Genomic DNA, 20,093 nt, shown 5'->3' with positions numbered 1-20,093 from the left:
TCACAGACAAAGGTCTTTTCAGCCTCACTCTCCACAGAATATTCCTTGTAGACAGTCTGTCTGAAAACAAAGACAAAAACCATACACCTTTAGACTGCAATGGTAACATCAGGAGGATTTGCTCCTATTCCTGTAAATATAGGGAAGTACAACTATTAATGGCCTTAATTAGAAAAGGCACCAGTGGGTTATATGGAGCATTAGGCAACAGGGTTGAAAAAGCTGCTTCTGAGATCACCCCAAAGCAATTTAAGAGGCAAGGTGGTGCTCTAGCAAAGCCTTTGGAGTCAAAACAATATTTTATTTTGATTTTTTTTTAATTTTACAAGGTACAGTCAAATAGTTCTTCTAAAAGCTCAGCTGTAGATTATTAGGAATAAGGAAGTTTGCTAATAGCTCTGATGAAGGCTCTGCCCTCAGATTTACTGAATGAGCCCAGATATTGTTTCTTCAGGGAAAGAAATGGGAAAGAACATGAGTAAAATTGCCCAAATGTTGTTTTGCATCTGTCTGTATGCTAATTACTCTGCTCTCTTTTCTTCTGTGAGATTTACTTATTTATTTATTTCAAGAATGTTTACCTCTACCATCCACTGCAATTCTCTGGGAGGCCTACAACATTAAAAAAATAAAAATAAAAAACCACCTCAATAAAGCTAACGTTCCCATTGCCAGTAGGAGGGGAACAAAATTTATGTCACCCTTAGTATCCATGCTGTCCACTAGCTTTGACCATCCTTGACTTGTCAGCGAAGCCCAGACAATAAGATATAAGACCTTATCGAAAAGATAAAAGATTTTCTGCTGATTCTGATCATCATCATTTTCATTTAACGACCTCATAATCCCTGGCGGGGTGGAGTTTGGGCAACTGAATGGAGCTAGCAGAAGGTTTTAATGGCCGGATGCCCTTCGTGTCACCAATGTGGAATTTTATTCAGCAGATAAATTCTCAGTGTGTTCAGAGAGAACAATATCTGCCTCTACCTAGGATCGAATTCACAGCCTCCTGATTGCTCCACCTCTAGGCCACTGTACCACTCCTTTCTGCTGATTGTGATGCCTAGGCTAAAACTGACTAAGCACAGTTTTTGCTAGGGAAATTGGCAAATATCAATAATTCAATTAAAACTAAAGAAAATCCAGTGAAGACACACATTTTTTTATACACACAACAGGCTTCCCCCAAACCAAAATCCATCAGCCAAAATCAAAACCTGGACTCAGAAAGAGGCAAGATTGCAAAACACTGCCGGGTGAGACACCGTAATTCCTCCTATCAGACCCTACGGAATAGGTTCATGCACTAACTCAAATAAAGTATGGGCTTTCTATCAATGTGTCCAACCTCTTTTATGTGTGGCCACTTTCATTCACTGAGTGTCTTTTCTGTGGTCTTGCTGTTGAATAAACATTATCTCTGCTTCAAGCAAGTTCTTTTGGGAAACCTAGCTCGGAATTGGACCATAATTCTTCTAATGCCATTAACGGGGACTTTAAAAGTATATTATGGATCTAAATGAACAGAGGCTCTTTATATTTCTTCTTTCATGAGACTTCTATTTAAATCATATTTATCGCAAAATTTGAGGAGGAATTTCAAGAAAGTTATGGAAACCAGCTACTACAAATGGGGTTATGCAGATGAGTGAAGGTAGGGCATGATTTGAATGCAACTTATCAGAGATGTGTCTCCAAAAAACTCAATGGATACATGTTGGGAATATTTTATAAGTCATTTTGCACCCCATGGTAGAAGAAATGTGCAGTAGAAGTGTGATAAGATGGTGGAAGAAAATGGAAGTGATCAATTCAAATTGAATGAGAATGTAAAACACATTAACCCATTGTGGTGGCAGGATCTGAATTTGTATTCTTCTTGGAACTTAGCAGATCCCTGTAAACTAATCAATGGGCATTGAGTTGCCAAAATGAATGGCATCCAAGTTGGATCCCTGGAAAGATACTTATTTGTTTGTTTGATTATCAAATTTAGAAACCATCCATTTCTCTCATGGATATATCACAAGTGTCTTTAAATAAACCTTATTTGAAGGAATTGTACTGGATGTGAGATATTGGAATGAATGTGTACAGGTGTATCAAAGGTGTTTTTTCAAAAGGCAACTGGACTGTATTTTCCTTGAGAAGACCTTTTGGCTAGAACCTATGACGTTTCTTGGATGAGAAGTAAAATGTCTTCCTCAGGGAAAAAACAATCCAGTTGTCTTTTGAAAAAGTACCTTTGAGACAACTATGACCTGCGTGACTGACAATCTCTACAGACATGTATATAGTAGTTGTATTCTAACAGGATCAATCATAGGATTAGACCATACTGACAACCTCAACTGGCAGATTTTGAAGAAACCTTTTTGAAGAGATAATTAGAGGGTGGAGCATCCTGAAGCATTTCCATTCAGGTGCAGCGGATGATACCACTCCATCACTATGGTTAAAGTAAAGCTCAATTACCAGTTCAGAAAACTTCACTGAATATGTCCTTCAACTTAGAGATCAAACTATTATCCCTTCTTAACTACAGAAGAAGAGGATCTGCTCAGTTTTAGTTTCATCATATAGTTTATGTATCTATGTCTGTGACTATTTATATCAGTGTGTCTCTCTGTGTGAGTGTGCATGTGTGCACATATATCTAGCAATTAACCTTTGGTACTATAGGTCATTTAGACTGAAAAAAAAGAGAAAGAAAGTAAAGAAAATACAATTTATAGTGGTATCAAAGGAACAATATGAATTTGTTTCTGAATTCAGGGACTGCAAAAGTGGCAGATGGTTATTTTATTTCTCCTTTGGGTCCTGTACTGGTCAGCTTTGATTGACCTAAGTGTTGGTCTGAATGATAGATTTGAAAAAGTGGACAGCTGAAACAAGTTTGTTTTGTCTTTGAAAACTATAGTAGAAAAAGAGAATGGTAATGTTTTTCACCTTCAAGGCACTCTAAAAATTACACAGTAGCCTCCCAATGCCTTACTGAAATAATTATGATGAAATTAGGAACCTGTATAAAGTTTTCCACCTGTCTTTTTTTTTTTACTTTATCATACAGTATTTGTAATTTTGACACATTGTTTTTTGATTTTGGTTTTAACATTGAAGTTTAGAATATTTAATAATAATGGCAGTTCTCTGTTCACATGCCAATTAAGGCATTTAATAATATAGCAGTATAACTTTGTAGAGAATAGAAATTAGGGGGGAGAATGTATCAATGGCAAGAATCAAGGAAAGAGAAAGAAAGGGTTGACGCTTTATAGGAATTAAAGTTATAGTTTTGTAAAGCAAAGAGAATGGAATATAATGGACAAATATGAGTTGATACGAATGCATGGGTATAAAAGATGGTTATAAATATGTATATAATTGTATATAAATGTAAATAGAAATAATATGCAGCTAGCACTATACTAATAACAAGGGGAAAAAGAAAATGAACTGTTATGTGTATCTCTATACTATAGCTTCTATGGCCAAAATGATGGCCAAGAAAGTCGCATTGTGTTCAATTATTTTTAATGTTTATTCAATAAATTTATTTTTAAAAAAAGAAAATGGGGGGGGGAATGAAAAGAACAATTGCATAGCTCACTTCATCTTCTCTTTATTACAGTGCAGAAATATATATTTTTACAAGGTAAAATAAAACCTGAGGGTGTTTCAAACGTTGAACCAAAGATGGCTGAATATAATAATCCAACAAAATGGGAAAGTTCTTGTGAGGTCAAGAATCTTTTTAAGGGTCAGATTTTAAGTAATCCCTGGATAGAATAATTATAGCAATAAAACTTTTTGGACCATCAACACTTGCTACAATGAGAGTTAAAAACAGGAGATATTGATAAAGGAATGAGAAAGAAAATGCATATTGAAGGTGATAATAGCAAAACATCAGAAGAAGCATAAACTTCAGCCGTCAAATTAATTGCTATACTATCTGTTTAGTGGGAAGTTATCTCTGTTTCACATTTAATAAAAAGCAAAGAGGTTATTGCAAAGAAAATTACTAGCAAAGAATTTCAAATTATTTCAATAAATATAGAACTATACATTACAGTTAACAAGTAGAGTAATTCTGTATAGATGAGTATAAACATATGTATGCACATACTTATATTCCCAGTTGTAAAGAAATGAAAACAACCCACCTTTAAAATTAACCTGAAGATCACTACTTATAAAGATTAATTTAAAAAAAGATTACAATTTCTCTATTTTTGTTGCTTTGAATTTCCTTAAGCAATGAGTGACTTTTTTTTACAAGCCTATTCAAACATTTTATTTAATTTAGAATTCACCTCACTTTATCTGAAATCAATGTTGTACTTGTCATACTGATTTCACAACACACATTTACCAATACTTACATTAGGTCTTTCTATTCTTTTCCTGTGTAAAATATAAAATTGTCTCTTGGGCATACCAGAGTAACAGGAAGAAAAATATTCATTGGTGACCAAAAGCACTGTTTTGACAATTCATATTATTCAAAAGAAAAGAATGTACTATGAAAGACATTAAATTTTAAATAATGAAGTTGATTATAAATTAAAATTAGACTGTAGTTTTGCAGCATGGATACAGTGTGGTGATGGAGGTAGCTTTAAAGATTAGACTGCCTCAAAGAAGTTATTCCCCCTGTCCCCTGGAATCATATTTATTGGAAAATTATTCTTATGGTCTTTTCAGCATTAAAAGTATTCAAGGTAATGTTATATCTTCCTACATTCCCCAGGGAAGGGGCAAATATTTCCTAACAAAAGTTATATTAACTGTCAGCCACTAACAGTCTTTTACTTTTCTCATTTTAAATTAGCATTACATTTCATATATCTCTATCTCTATCTCTATCTCTATCTCTATCTCTATCTCTATCTATACCTATATCTATATCGATAGATGATAGATATAGATATAGATATAGATATAGATATAGATATAGATGATATAGATATAGATATAGATAAAGATATATTCTTACGTTTTCGTGGGTATTTATATGTATGGTATTCAGCTTTGTTCGGGTATTTTCCCATGTCATTATAGTTGTGCTTTTAAAGTCATCTGCCATCATCAGGCTTGTGTATTGTGTTTGTCTGTGAGTCAGGCTTTCACAGCCATTTTTGTTTTAAATTTGGTGCTAGCCTACTGCTGTGTTAGAATGGTTTTTTCTTCATCCTGATTGGTTGGGAGTCTTGGTCTGTGTTTATTGGTCTTGGAATTTGCTGTGTTTCCAGATATGTGGTTGGGTCCATGTTTATGGGTTTGTATGTGGAGTCTTGGAGTAGGTCTGTCAATTTTGTTTCGTAGTCTTTTCTATCCATTGCTACTGTGGCATTACCTTTATCTGCTGGAAGTATGATTATGCTGCTGTTGTTCCTTAGGGCTTGTGGGGCTTTGAGGTCTTCTTTGTGTAAGTTGCTTTTGGGTCATTTGCTTGTGCATAGGATGTTAGTGACTTGGTGTCTTATTCTATCAGCTTCATCCGTATTTAATTTAGTTAGGCTGGATTCCACTCCACATATGATGGATTCTGTGGGGATTTTTTTGAGTGCTATAGCATAACCCCTTACAAAAATGACAAACTCCTGAAGAAACTAAAGACATTAAAACATGACAAGAAAGCCCCCAACAACACCTGAAACAATTAGTATACAACGTTTCCAATAGAGAACTCACCAAAACAGAAACAGAGATAAAGAGATCTCTATACCACAATCCAGGCAAGCACCTGGACACAAACAAACCCCCCACAATACCTCCAGCCCAAACATACCCCAGCCAGCTACCCAAATAAAACCTAGCTTCCGAATAAATAATTATTGGCCATTCACAAGAAACCAAGCTGCACTAAGAAACCCCAATGCACAAAACACAATGTTGCCAACCAATCAAGAACACAGCAGCTCAAAGACCAATAAAAACAGACCTAGACTCCCAGTCAGTCAAGATGAGGAAAAAACCATTCAAATAAAGCAGAAATCCAGCACCAAATTCAAACAAAAAATGGCTGCTAAGCCTGACACACAAGATTAAAAAGAACCCAATACACAAGCCTGAGGATGGCAGATGAGATTCTGCTGAAACGTCACTATAATAAAAGCACAAATATTAAGACGTGGGAAAATACCGGCGACGTTTCAGCGAGGTCCCACTCACCATCCTCAGGCTGGTGCTTTCAGCTTCGTGCCAGTGCAAGCAGTGTGTGATCGGAGCTGCCGTCTCTCTATAAATACTGGGGGGGGGGGGGCTGGTGTGCTGGTCTGGTTGGCTGTGCTGCTGCCTCTTGATTGGTTAATGGAGTTGGTGTTGGTGTAATGTTGGTCTGGTTGGCTTTGCTTCTGCCTCTTGATTAGTTGATGGAGTTGATGTTGGTGTAATACTGCCTCCCTCTTCCAGCCACAGGACATGAAATTAATTTCGAAGGAACCAAATTAATATCCAACACTGAACACTCCAGCAAGAGTGTTGGTGGAAGAGTGTCAGGGAAGCCATCAAAATAGAGAAACACCGCTATAACATAAATAAATGGGACGATACCTCCTGCCTACCAGACATCTGGAAACTAGCCCTCACCAAGAAACGAGTCCCAGCCACGAAAACCAACACCAGACCCAAAACAACATGGGACACTACCACCAATCCCCCTCATCAGACCCAGGCCCAAACCCATCCTATAAATGAAGGACAACCACCATCTAGAAACCAGACCACAGCTGCTTCGCCAGCTGTCACACCCCCCAACCCCAAAACCAAACAAGCTGACACATGCCAAGAACACAGACCCAGACCCCAAACTCGAAGCCAGACCAAAACCCAGAATGTTACATCACAGCCACCTGCTCAGGATATCACATCAGAAAACTCAGGAAATTGCACCACAAGAACTCAAGAATTGGCAACACAGCAAACAACCCAGGAAATCACAGCACAAGACCAAGGATACCACAGCAATAAAACTCACAAGGTCACAACCCATTACCCAAGCCGTTACAACACAGGAGGCTAATGGAAAAGAGATCAAAACACAAATGACCCAGGATATCTCCACAACAAAACTCACAAGGCCATCACACAGCCCATTACACCAACATCAACTCCATCAATCAATCAAGAGGCAGCAGCACAGCCAACCAGACCAGCACACCAGCCCCCCCCCCCAGTATTTATAGAGAGATGGCAGCTCCGATCACACACTGCTTGCACTGGCATGAAGTCAAAAGCACCAGCCTGAGGATGGCAAGTGGGATCTCGCCGAAACGTCGCCAAGATACTCTTTATCTTACATGGGAAAAGACCCGAACACACCTAGACTTACATACCTGTACCCGTGAAAATCTACGAATATATATATATATATATATATATATATATATATATATATATATATATATATATATATATATATATATATATATATATATATATATATATATATATATATGTATGGTGTTCGGCTTGGTTCGGGTATTTTCCCACGCCATTGTAGTTCTTTAAAGTTGTAGCAACGTTTCAGCAGAATCTCATCTGCCATCATCAGGCTTCTGTATTGTGTCCGCCTGTGAGTCAGACTTTTACAGTGGTTTCAGATTTGAATTTGGGGCAGCCTATTGCTGTGCCAGAATGGTTTTTTCTTCATCCTGATTGGTTGGGAGTCTTGGTCTGTGTTTATTGGTCTCGGAGTTTGCTGTGTTCTGCTTGATTGGTGTCTCTAATATCTTCTGTCTGTTTTTTGGCTCTTTTTGTATCTTGATTGGCTGGCAGCATTGTGTTGCTTTAATGGAGGTCTTTAGTGCAGCTTGGCTTCGGGTAAATGGACGGCTATCATTAGTTAGGAAGCTGGGTTTCATCTGGGTGCCTGGTTGGGATGTGTTTGAGCTGGAGGTATCAGGGGGATCTGTTTGTGCCCAGGTGTTTGCCTGGCTTGTGGTGTGGAGATTTTTTGTTTGTGAGTGCAGGCTTCCAAATGATTGACAGCCTGGTGGAATCATCTCTTCTATTCATGCTTTCTGGTCTTTTTTCAATCTCTATGGCTTCTCTGATGATTCTGTGATTAGGTTTTCTATAGTGGCCAGGGTTTTGGTGCCATTGAAGTTGATGGTATGACCTGTGGCTTCCATGTGTTGGACTAGTGAGGAAGTGTGTTCCAGCTTTTGACTGCATTTTTGTGTTCATCCAGGCGGGTGCTTATTCTTCTATTGGTCTGTCCAATGTATGTGGCCGGGCATGATGCACAGGGGACTTCGTATATGCCTTGGTTTTCCAGGTCAATTTTATCTTTGGGGTTGCTAAGGATGGCTGCTATTTTTCTGTCTGTTTTGAAGGCAGTCCTGATGTGATGTCTGTGTAGTACCTTACTAATTTTGTCTGTAGTACCTCTTATGTAGGGCAGGACAGCTGTTCCATAGGTCTGTTCATCTTCTGGGTCTCTATTATGTTTCAGTGTGTTTTTGTGGATCAAGCTGGTGATTTTGCTTTTGTGGAAGCCGTTGGCTGTCAGTACTTTAGTCAGGGTGCATAGTTCAGTCTTAATGTGTGTCTTGTCTGCCAGGCGTTTGGTTCTGGTAATTAGTGTTTTAGCCACGGAGTTTATCTGTGCTGGGTGGTGGTGGGATTGGGCGTTGAGGTAGCGGTTGGTGGTGGGTTTTCTTCTGGTATATGGTGTGTCCTAGTGTGCCATCTGTTTTTTTGTAGATTAGTACATCTAGGAATGGTAGTTGTTTGTTTGTTTCTGTTTCCATGGTGAACTTGATTTTGGGGTGTGCGCTGTTTAGGTGTGTTAGGAAATTGTTTAGGTTTTCTTGTCCATGGGGCCAAATCACGAATGTGTCATCGATGTATCTTAACCATAGTTTGGGTTTGAGGATGGCATTGGCCAGGGCTCTGGATTCGAATTCTTCCATGAACAGGTTTGCAATGACAGGTGACAGTGGTGATCCCATGGGAGCTCCTTCTATTTGTTTGTATCTTTGTCCTTTGTATATGAAATATGTGTTGGTTAAGCAGTGTTCTGTTAGTTCCATGAGGTGTTTAGCTGGTTGGTATTTATTTTTGATGATTTCAAGGGTCTCTTTTATTGGGACTTGAGTGAATAGTGAAACCACGTCAAAACTTACAAGCAGATCTTCTTGCTCCACGTGTAGATCTTTGATCATTTCCAAGAAGTGGTATGAGTTTTTTACATGAGAAGCTGCTGTTTCAGCATGGGGCTGTAGCTCTTTGCTAGGTGTTTAGCTAGGTTTTGTAGTGGTGCTCCTCTGGAGCTGACTATGGGTCTGAGAGGTATGCCTTCTTTGTGTATTTTGGGAGGCCGTATAGTTTGGGGCATCTGGAAGATTTCTCTCTGGGTATGATCGCGTGTTGGATCTCTTTGCTTATGTGGCTGGTTATAATTTTCTTCTTGGTTAATTTTTCCAGATATGTGGTTGGGTCTGTGTTTATGGGTTTGTATGTGGAGTCTTGGAGTAGGTCTGTCAATTTTGTTTCGTAGTCTTTTCTGTCCATTACTACAGTGGCATTCCCTTTGTCTGCTGGGAGGATGATTATGCTGCTATCTCTTTTCAGGGTTTGTAGTGCTTTGATTTCATTTTTCTGTAAGTTGCTTTTTGGTGGTTTGCTTGTGCATAAGATGTTGGTAACTTGGTGTCTTATTTTATCAGCTTCATCTGTATTTAATTTAGTTAGGCTGGATTCTACTGCACATATGATGGATTCTGTGGGGATTTTTTGGGGTGCTATAGCATAATTGAATCCTTTGGTTAGGACATCTGTTTCTGTTTTGGTGAGTTCTCTGTTGGAAACGTTGTGCACTAATTGTTTCAGGTGTTGTGAGTTGTTGGGGTTTTCTTGTCATGTTCTAATTTCTTTAGTTTTTTCAATAATTTTTCTTGTTTGTAAATGCCTTCAGAATCAGCTCTCCAAGTTGTAAGTTGTTTTATCTTGTCCCAAAGTAGAGGGTGGATTTTGCTGCTCAGTTCCAGGTGTAGTGCTAGCAAATCTTTGTTTAACTGATCTAATCGAATCTCTTATTGTGGAGCTCGCTCCTTAGTAAAGCCATTTCAGTTCTTTTCAGGATACGTTTAGTGGCTGCTGTGCTTTGATGAAATGTTAATTTGAAGCAGGTTGGTGTAGTATTGTTGTCTCCTGCAGCTGCGTAGGAATTGGAGGTCACATAGTATTCCTGCTCTTTTAATTTCCAGTTTCTCGTAGGTTTTGATCTGGCTGTTTATTTCCTCCCGTAGAGGTTTGATATTTGTTTTCTTAAGTTTTCATGGTACTTACATGTATGGTGTTCGGCTTGGTTCGGGTATTTTCCCACGCCATTGTAGTTCTTTTAAAGTTGTAGCAACGTTTCAGCAGAATCTCATCTGCCATCATCAGGCTTCTGTATTGTGTCCGTCTGTGAGTCAGACTTTTACAGTGGTTTCAGATTTGAATTTGGGGCAGCCTATTGCTGTGCCAGAATGGTTTTTTCTTCATCCTGATTGGTTGGGAGTCTTGGTCTGTGTTTATTGGTCTCGGAGTTTGCTGTGTTCTGCTTGATTGGTGTCTCTAATATCTTCTGTCTGTTTTTTGGCTCTTTTTGTATCTTGATTGGCTGGCAGCATTGTGTTGCTTTAATGGAGGTCTTTAGTGCAGCTTGGCTTCGGGTAAATGGACGGCTATCATTAGTTAGGAAGCTGGGTTTCATCTGGGTGCCTGGTTGGGATGTGTTTGAGCTGGAGGTATCAGGGGGATCTGTTTGTGCCCAGGTGTTTGCCTGGCTTGTGGTGTGGAGATTTTTTGTTTGTGAGTGCAGGCTTCCAAATGATTGACAGCCTGGTGGAATCATCTCTTCTATTCATGCTTTCTGGTCTTTTTTCAATCTCTATGGCTTCTCTGATGATTCTGTGATTAGGGTTTTCTATAGTGGCCAGGGTTTTGGTGCCATTGAAGTTGATGCTATGACCTGTGGCTTCCATGTGTTGGACTAGTGAGGAAGTGTGTTCCAGCTTTTTGACTGCATTTTTGTGTTCATCCAGGCGGGTGCTTATTCTTCTATTGGTCTGTCCAATGTATGTGGCCGGGCATGATGCACAGGGGACTTCGTATATGCCTTGGTTTTCCAGGTCAATTTTATCTTTGGGGTTGCTAAGGATGGCTGCTATTTTTCTGTCTGTTTTGAAGGCAGTCCTGATGTGATGTCTGTGTAGTACCTTACTAATTTTGTCTGTAGTACCTCTTATGTAGGGCAGGGCAGCTGTTCCATAGGTCTGTTCATCTTCTGGGTCTCTATTATGTTTCAGTGTGTTTTTGTGGATCAAGCTGGTGATTTTGCTTTTGTGGAAGCCGTTGGCTGTCAGTACTTTAGTCAGGGTGCATAGTTCAGTCTTAATGTTCTAATTCTAATCACAGAATCATCAGAGAAGCCATAGAGATTGAAAAAAGACCAGAAAGCATGAATAGAAGAGATGATTCCACCAGGCTGTCAATCATTTGGAAGCCTGCACTCACAAACAAAAAAATCTCCACACCACAAGCCAGGCAAACACCTGGGCACAAACAGATCCCCCTGATACCTCCAGCTCAAACACATCCCAACCAGGCACCCAGATGAAACCCAGCTTCCTAACTAATGATAGCCGTCCATTTACCCGGCCAAGCTGCACTAAAGACCTCCATTAAAGCAACACAATGCTGCCAGCCAATCAAGATACAAAAAGAGCCAAAAACAGACAGAAGATATTAGAGACACCAATCAAGCAGAACACAGCAAACTCCGAGACCAATAAACACAGACCAAGACTCCCAACCAATCAGGATGAAGAAAAACCATTCTGGCACAGCAATAGGCTGCCCCAAATTCAAATCTGAAACCACTGTAAAAGTCTGACTCACAGACGGACACAATACAGAAGCCTGATGATGGCAGATGAGATTCTGCTGAAACGTTGCTACAACTTTAAAAGAACTACAATGACGTGGGAAAATACCCGAACCAAGCCGAACACCATACATGTAAGTACTGCAAAACTTAAGAAAACATATATATATATATATATATATATATATATATATATATATATATATATGTATGTATGTATGTATGTATGTATGTATGTATGTATGTATGTATGTATGTGACAAATATTGATTGGGTTGCTTGACCCAAAGTTTGACAGAAGCCAGCAGATAGTGGTTACAGCTCTTCATCCTACAGCGCTTAATGCTTGTAAACCCAAAAGGGCCTTTTTGTACTTGTCATTTATATGGCTTTCCATAATTTTGCCATACCTCTTGATCACACTTGGCTTGCTCCTGTGACTTTTTCTTCACTTTTTAGTTACAAAAAATAAAGAAGCCCTGCCAGATTGGAAGGTGGGTGCATTTTACCAACTTCAGCTTGTAGCTTTTGCCGTTTGTCACTTGAAATGGTCTCCGTTCATTTCTGCTGTCAGTGGGTGGGTGGATGGGAGTGGGGTTCCTATTGAACTATCTTTAAGATAGATGAGATTGGGATAACTAAATACCGAAGAGCCATGGTTCTCAGTACTTATGTATATTTTCTTCCCTAAGTCTCTTTTGGTTGGCAGATCCTGCCAAATCCTTGCTCACTAATAATTACAATGGCAATAACAACTGTATCTATTTCAGATCTCCTGCCCTATGAGAAAGTGAGGTGGGATTTCTGTCTATGCTATGGAAAAGCAGCTGTACCCAGGCAGAATTGCTTCCCCCTTTTTTGTGTGCATCAAAACATTGAATCATACATTTATCACAGGCATTCGAGCTGGTGTTGCAGCTACTGTGATAATTGAACCAATTATGGCATTTTCAAGGATGTGTGATGTAAAGAGACAGCCTCACCCTCCTCCTCAAATCTTTTGAGATTACAAAAACAAATGCTAAAACAGATTGGCAAAAAAAGAGAAAAGAAATAAAGTTCTACAACATTATCTGAATGGATTAAAGAGGAAGGAATACAAAGTTGTTTTATTTGATCAAGGTTAAAATAGATATTTTGCTATCTCTGGTAATCTTTAATATATTTTTGCTGACATCAGGACTGGAATGACAAGACTGTAAGGATTTGTTTATGCATAAGAGATGGAATACAGGAAGAAGAGATCATTTGCTCTATTTTAAGAGAAAGTGATGTTACTAAAATTGTTTTTACGTAATAAAGAGGAAGTAATATCTTTATATGTTTCTTTTCATTTTTACTATGTTATTTTTTCCTTCTTTTCTATTTTTTTCTTTTCTGCATTTTTCCATTTTCTTCATTTTTTTCTTCTTTGTATCAGTTTTTATTGTTGCAATTGTAGTTTTAATAAAATTACTATTAAAAAAATGAATTGTTTTCCTTTTGAATATTTTTGACTTCCTTATTTAACTTGTAGCTCAGGGATTTTCTGGAGTATCTCATCCACATACAAATCAGGTGTGTCTTGGGTACACTTTGAGCTGTGAAAAGGCCAGTGTGTCTTTACTTAATGTTCTGAACCTAAATCATATATGTTTTGTTTTGCCAGATACTGAGTACATTAGCATTAAAAAGTATCTTCTGCTTTTTCCAGTGTTTAACTTCTGAGAACTTTAAATAGAATATAAGATGGAGGGAGAGGGAAAAGGCAGCTTTAGTAGTCTAAATGAATGACAGTGAAAAAAAAACTGACATTTGTTTGAAAGCAGATAAAGTAAATCTATCACTAAGATTGCAGATAACAATAGATATCATAAGTAAAGTCAAATTTCTAAATCAATAGACTGCATAAATGAAACTGCACTTCAAGTATTGATTAGTTAGTGAGACAAAACCTAATGGCAAAAAATTATCTGTAAAAAGCCTGAGCAATGCAATCTTAAATCTGAATGTCCTTATTATAAAAAGATAATAGAACAATTTGAGAAAAGAGTTGTGATCATTTTACTGGAACAAATTGATAATCTCTAAAAATATAATGCAATGGATTGACACTGTAGTTATTCAGATGGATGTTTATACAAAAACCATTTCAAATTAGGTCTTTAAGAAGCACAGTGATATTCATCAAAGTTTTATGAGCAGCCTGCAGAAACTTGAAAACTAACCATGCGGTTTGTAAACTCAAAAGTAAGTTGAGAATAACATTTTCTGGGGGAAATTGAGGAAAGCCACAGATTTGATTTCTGGCTGTACCACCTTGCTTGTTGATGTTCATTCATAAGCTGTTCCTAGAATCATAGGCCTGGGAAATATTTTGAAGATGCAGTTTCCTAATAAATTATAATAGATGAGTGTTTGGTTTAGATTTTTTTTTTTTCAAAAGACAGAGGGAGGCAGGAGGAAAAATTGATTTTTGGGAGTCCTAAACTGACATACATTTCCAACTTCTGCAAAAGGAAAGTCCAGTGCCTCTTGTGTTGCTTCATCCATAGAGCATTTTTCGTAATGTTTAGCTGAAGTCAGTTTTTTCGTGTGTATGTGCGGAATGGAATCTAAAGTTAAGGAGAAGAAGTGAATGGTTCAAGAGGTCATGTAGGTGAGGAAACAGGCAGAAGGAACTGGAGTTTTTCTGTCTAGACATAAGTCATGGGAATTGGAAACAGAACAGGTAAAAAAGGTGAAGTTCAGCTTATAAAACTCCAAGAATAATTAAGGATTCCCAATGCGTAAAGATACTTCTGGAGAATGTTATTCCAAAAAAATGTCTTCTTTAGGGAATCAATTCATTGTTAAATAATTGTTTAAAGACCTTGATGGTATTGTTATTATCATAATAGTCAGCATTATTAGCATCTGAAATCTCTTTGTAGCTAAAAAAGCTGCAAGAGCAGCTTCCAAAAACCAGTAATACGATTGCCCATATGTTCAGTTTTCTGTATTAGAATAACAGCATAACAGAGTTGGAAGGGACCTTGGAGGTCTTCTAGTCCAGCCCTCTGCTCAAGTAGGAGACCCTGTACCATTCCAGACAGCCTATTCTTAAAAACTCCAGTGATAGAGCACCTACATAAGAAGAAAGAATTAGCTGAGAGAGATGAACAGCATCATAAAATAAGATTTTTCTGGGTATGCTCATTCCAGAGCTTACATTATATCACATTAAATGAATATGGAAATAACAAAGCCAAGGTCAGGTGCCTCATTTGGAACATTTTTAATACATAAAATCTATGTTTACTGAAAGCCCTATCTAAGTGAAAGTAACAAGATGGATGTGTTGGCAGTATTTCCTTCATTAAAAAAAAAGTTTGCTGCAATTTATAATGTCTCTTGTGAAATGTTTGAGGATAACACTCTTTTCCATTAGTGCTGTTAAATTCCTACTTGTAAGAATTGGATCTTGCAGAATGTCAAAAAGGATATTGTCTGTTTTTAAATGTATCCTTTTCTTTTTTATCTTTCTCTTTCTTTGTTTTTGTCTTTCTTTTATATCTCTTCTTCTCTTCTCTTTCCGGTTCGTAAGACCGAGTGTTATTTGTTTTTTTCCCTTATGTGTATGTAATGTCGATATGTTTTTTAATTGTAAATTTAATAACATTTATTTATAAATTCCTACTTGTAAAGGAACTTCTTCTATTCTGGGGAAGAAATGGGACTTTAGACAACAAAATCCCGATGCTAACCCAAGTGTTATCAGTGCCAGGAAAATACAAGTTGAGTTATAGCAGCATACATTACAGGCAGATAAAGCAGTGACATTACTGCTATAATGCATGTTTTTATAGACTCTACCCATATAGACTCCACCTATTTATTCTCTGTGAATCTTTGGATTCCATTAAGTCCTCTTCCCTTTTCCCCGAGGGTTCAACTTCCCTTCCCTTTCCCCCCAAGAGTTCAACTGATGTGGAGTCCAGGACATTGGCATGCATACATATTTTGTCCCTAAACAAAGCCGATACAGAGTTGTGGTTAAGATTTTGGATTGGAATTGGATACTCAGGTTCTAGTCTCCCCTTGGTTGATTGAATGTTTAATGAACTGTTGTGGAGAAGAATAGGTCTTGTATTTGTAAAGGGCAGAAAGAATAAGCTTGAGAAATAAAAAGAGCTGCAACCAAGAAAATGGTCAGATCAAAGAAACCAGAATCTAGGGCAGAACTGTAACCCGAAAAAAGCAAACAAGCAAAGAAAAAACCCAATAGAACAACCCACAGCAGGTTCCCATTTCAATTCCAAGCTTAACAAGGTAAGAAAAAAGATGATATAAGCGGTGCGGATGAGTGGCAGCTGCGTGAAGTCCCGGCGATTTCTTCAAGCCCTGAGGCTCTTAGGAGCTGAAAGTCACCCTGGACGGGTGGTAAAGGCAGAGGGATGCTTCGGTGGTCGTGAGGAGAGGAGAGTCTCCTCGACTGACCCGAAGAAAACCCCTCCATCCGAACTATAAAGAGAACCGCCAGCATGGCTGAATCGAAGCCGGGAAGGCAGCTGAGACAGAAGTGAAACAGAAAGGAAAGATCTTGTAACAGCGTGCTTAGTCTTGGTAAGAATCACTCCAATTTCTGCAGTGGAATTTTCTTTGGAAAGTGGGACTCAAAGGAGGAAATTAGCTGCGATTAACGATCGGAATGACTGTCAGATTTAGTTAAAAAAAAGAAAAAAAAAGATATTGCAGCTAGAAGTAACTTTAAAAGTAAAGGACAGATTGGATTGGTTAACCCAAATTTCTGGACTGTACTTTTACTACTACTCAACTTGAAGAACTTTGGGAAACTATTGGAAAACAATCTTATTCAGAGACATATTGATTGTAGTTAAAGTGTTTTAATTCAGCGAGTTTTGCTCTCTTTCAATAATCCAGCATGCTTTTGAACATCCTGTTACAGCCTATTGTTTACAGCGGAATAGCAGCAGCCATTGGAGCAATAAATTCCTCCCACCTAGTAAATAACAGCTGATAGTAAAACAATTAACCCGTTCCTTGCAGACTCTCAATACTACCTCATTACTTTAATCAAACACTGATTAATTCATTACCTCAAAACTTCCAACTTTTCTACCTCATTACCTACATCAATGATTAGATAATCAATTTATATAAAATAATTTATTAATGGTTTAATTGATTTATTGTTTTAATTGAACAGTGTGATTAGAGTGTTTAGTTCAAATGGTGTGATTACTGATTAGTTTAAAAAATCAAGATTCATGTAATTTAGTTGATTAGTAAAATTAGTGATTTAGGGAATTTAATTGAACAGTGTGATTAATGATTAGTGTAATTAATTGATTCATGATTAGTGTAATTAATTGATTCACGATTAGTGTAATTAATTGATTAGGCTGATTATTGCTTAGCAAAATTATTTGACTAGAGAGATTATTGCAATTGATTGATTGGTGTGATATTGGCTATATTGATTACCCAAAATTGTTCCATTAATTAATTTAATCAACGTACCATCTTAACAAACTTACCATGCCAAGAAAAATATCCAATGCCAAACCACAACCTAAAGAGAAAGTAATCCCCACCAATGAACCACAAGACTCCTGCACATGCCTTAAATGCTATAAAACTCTAAAGGAAATTCCATCGAATGTTCTCTATGTAACAAATACACTCATCATGACTGCTTGGGATTACCCAGAAAATGATTCAATACCTAGAATCATCCAATGAGTTTCCATATCTCTGCAAATCATGCAGACCCAAACTGGATCTGTTTGAAAGAGTTGATACCCTAGAAACATGAATAGCATCCCTTGACACCATAGTAGCATCCCTGGACGCTTTAAAAGAAAGATTAGCTACCCTTGGAAAAAAAGACAGAACGCAAAAACCAAAACATCTAATAGCTACAAACCACATCTCTACCCAACAACCACAACCCAATCCACAACCCAATCCACAAAAAAACATAAATCAGACAAATAATGATATCCCAATCCTCATCAGAGAAGCTGTTGAATGCGAACGGAAACATCAAAATGCCATCTTATTTAGTCCAGAGGACATTAATGACAATGATGACATCACAACTGTCCAAAACATCATCAATGATTATCAAGCATCAACCATCTCCCCTGATGAAATACTTGACATTTCCCACATTGGCCGAGAGCTCAAAAACAGAGACAGCTCTGTGGCCCCATGCTTCTGCAGGGTCATTTGCAAAAATGAATCAAGCAAACATAAATTCATTTATACTATAAATTCACTTGCTAAAAGCAACACCAACCATAAGAACACCAACCACAAGTTCTCACTTGACCTAACAAATCAACGTGCCTGCTCCCGTGTACTCCACACAGAACTCAAAAAACGTCTAGACAATGGAGAGAAGGACCTGTACATTGACTATCATGCTGACTGTATCAAAAGTAAGTCACACAACCCGCAACTCAGCTTTAACCTTCAACCACAACCCTACCTCAACCACTCCACCATCACCCAAGACTAGGCACGCACGCCCCTAAATACCTCAATTCCAACTACAGCTGGCCTTAAATGCAAGCTACTCAATGCAAGAAGCCTTGTGAATAAAATACCTGAATTTCTCCTCTTACTAAATATGGCTAAATTCGACATCATATTTGTCTGTGAAACATGGCTCAATGCATCTCTCCCTGACTCCATTACCACAGTAAGAGACTATCATGTTTACCAATCAGATCGTGAAATTTGTAGAGAAGGTGGTGTTGCTATCTTCTATATAAAATCCTTACATCTAAAAAACATCCAAGTTACCCAGGAGCTTGCTCTTCCTGAGACCATCATCTTTGAACTATCCTTAAATATCACATTTCAATTCTTACTATGTTACAGAGCATCTGATTATGACATCGAACATGCAAACAAGCTAAATTCACTACTAACATGGGCAACATCCTGTCCACACGCTTTTATCTTTCTTGGTGACTTCAATCTACCTCATATTAACTGGACTCTAAATGAATGTACAACTGAACCCATACATGCAACCTTCTACAATGCTGTTAGAAAACTGGGACTGGAACAACTAGTAACCAACAATACTAGACTTAACAACTGCCTTGATCTCATCTTCTGCAATAGTTTGAATTTAATTTACGGAATACAAACTAAAGAACCCTTTTCCAACAGTGATCACAATATGATTTACTTTTGTCTCAACATATGCCCACACAAAAATCATCACAATGATGTAATCCCCAATTATAACTTCAAAAAAAGGCAACTATGATCTTATAGACAACAATCTCTCATCCCTTGATTGGCAATCTCTATTCACTGGATGCAGTACTGTAGAAGACCATTACAACATATTTTTACTTGAAGTCAAAAGAGTCATCAAACTATATGTGCCAATCACAACTCCCCCCCCCAAAAAAACAGATTACCCATAACAATAAGGAAACTTCAATCCAAAAAGAGATCACTCTGGTGGAAAAACAAATCTGGTCACATTGCCAACTTCAAAAGCTGATACAAAAATTTATGCCACCAGATAAAAACTGAACACACCAATTATCACATTAAACAAGAGGAAAACCTTCTACACACCAATTCCACCCGCACTTTCTACAATTTTGTAAACAACAAACTAAAAGACTCAAGGTCCATCCCACCCCTGGTAGGACCTAATGGTAAAGACTGCAATGACGACACCATTAAAGCCATCATCTTTAACACATCCTTTGGCTCAGTATTTGTAAACAGCAATGGATCATGCCCAGTATTTCCTAGCTGAACCACAGAAAACTACAATGATCTAATACATATAGATTTTACAGAAGACAATGTTGAAAAAGCACTACGCAATCTAAAACCATCTCTATCTATTGGACCAGATGGAATATCTGCCTACTTCTTAAAAAAGCTATCCACTGCCATCGCAGAACCTCTAAGCATAATCTTTGAAAAATCTTTCAGGACCAGCTCCTTGCCTAACCTATGGTCACAAGCCACGGTCATCCCCATCTTCAAAAAGGGAGACCTCAGCCTAGTTGAAAATTACAGACCAATCTCCTTATGCTGTGTCACCTCTAAAATCATGGAATCAATTATTAACCAATCCATTATCCTCCACTTAGAGACAAACAACCTACTCTCTAATAAACAATTTGGTTTCAGAAAAAAACTGTCCTGTAATCTGCAACTCTTACACTGCAAAAACATATGGACTACA

Source organism: Notechis scutatus, chromosome 3 (genome assembly GCF_049901735.1).
Source record: "Notechis scutatus isolate UNSWTSFEM ecotype Mainland chromosome 3, rNotScu1.2, whole genome shotgun sequence".
NCBI lineage: Eukaryota > Metazoa > Chordata > Lepidosauria > Squamata > Elapidae > Notechis > Notechis scutatus.
The sequence above is the reverse complement of the archived record's forward strand: the minus strand, read 5'-3'. Positions refer to the sequence as shown.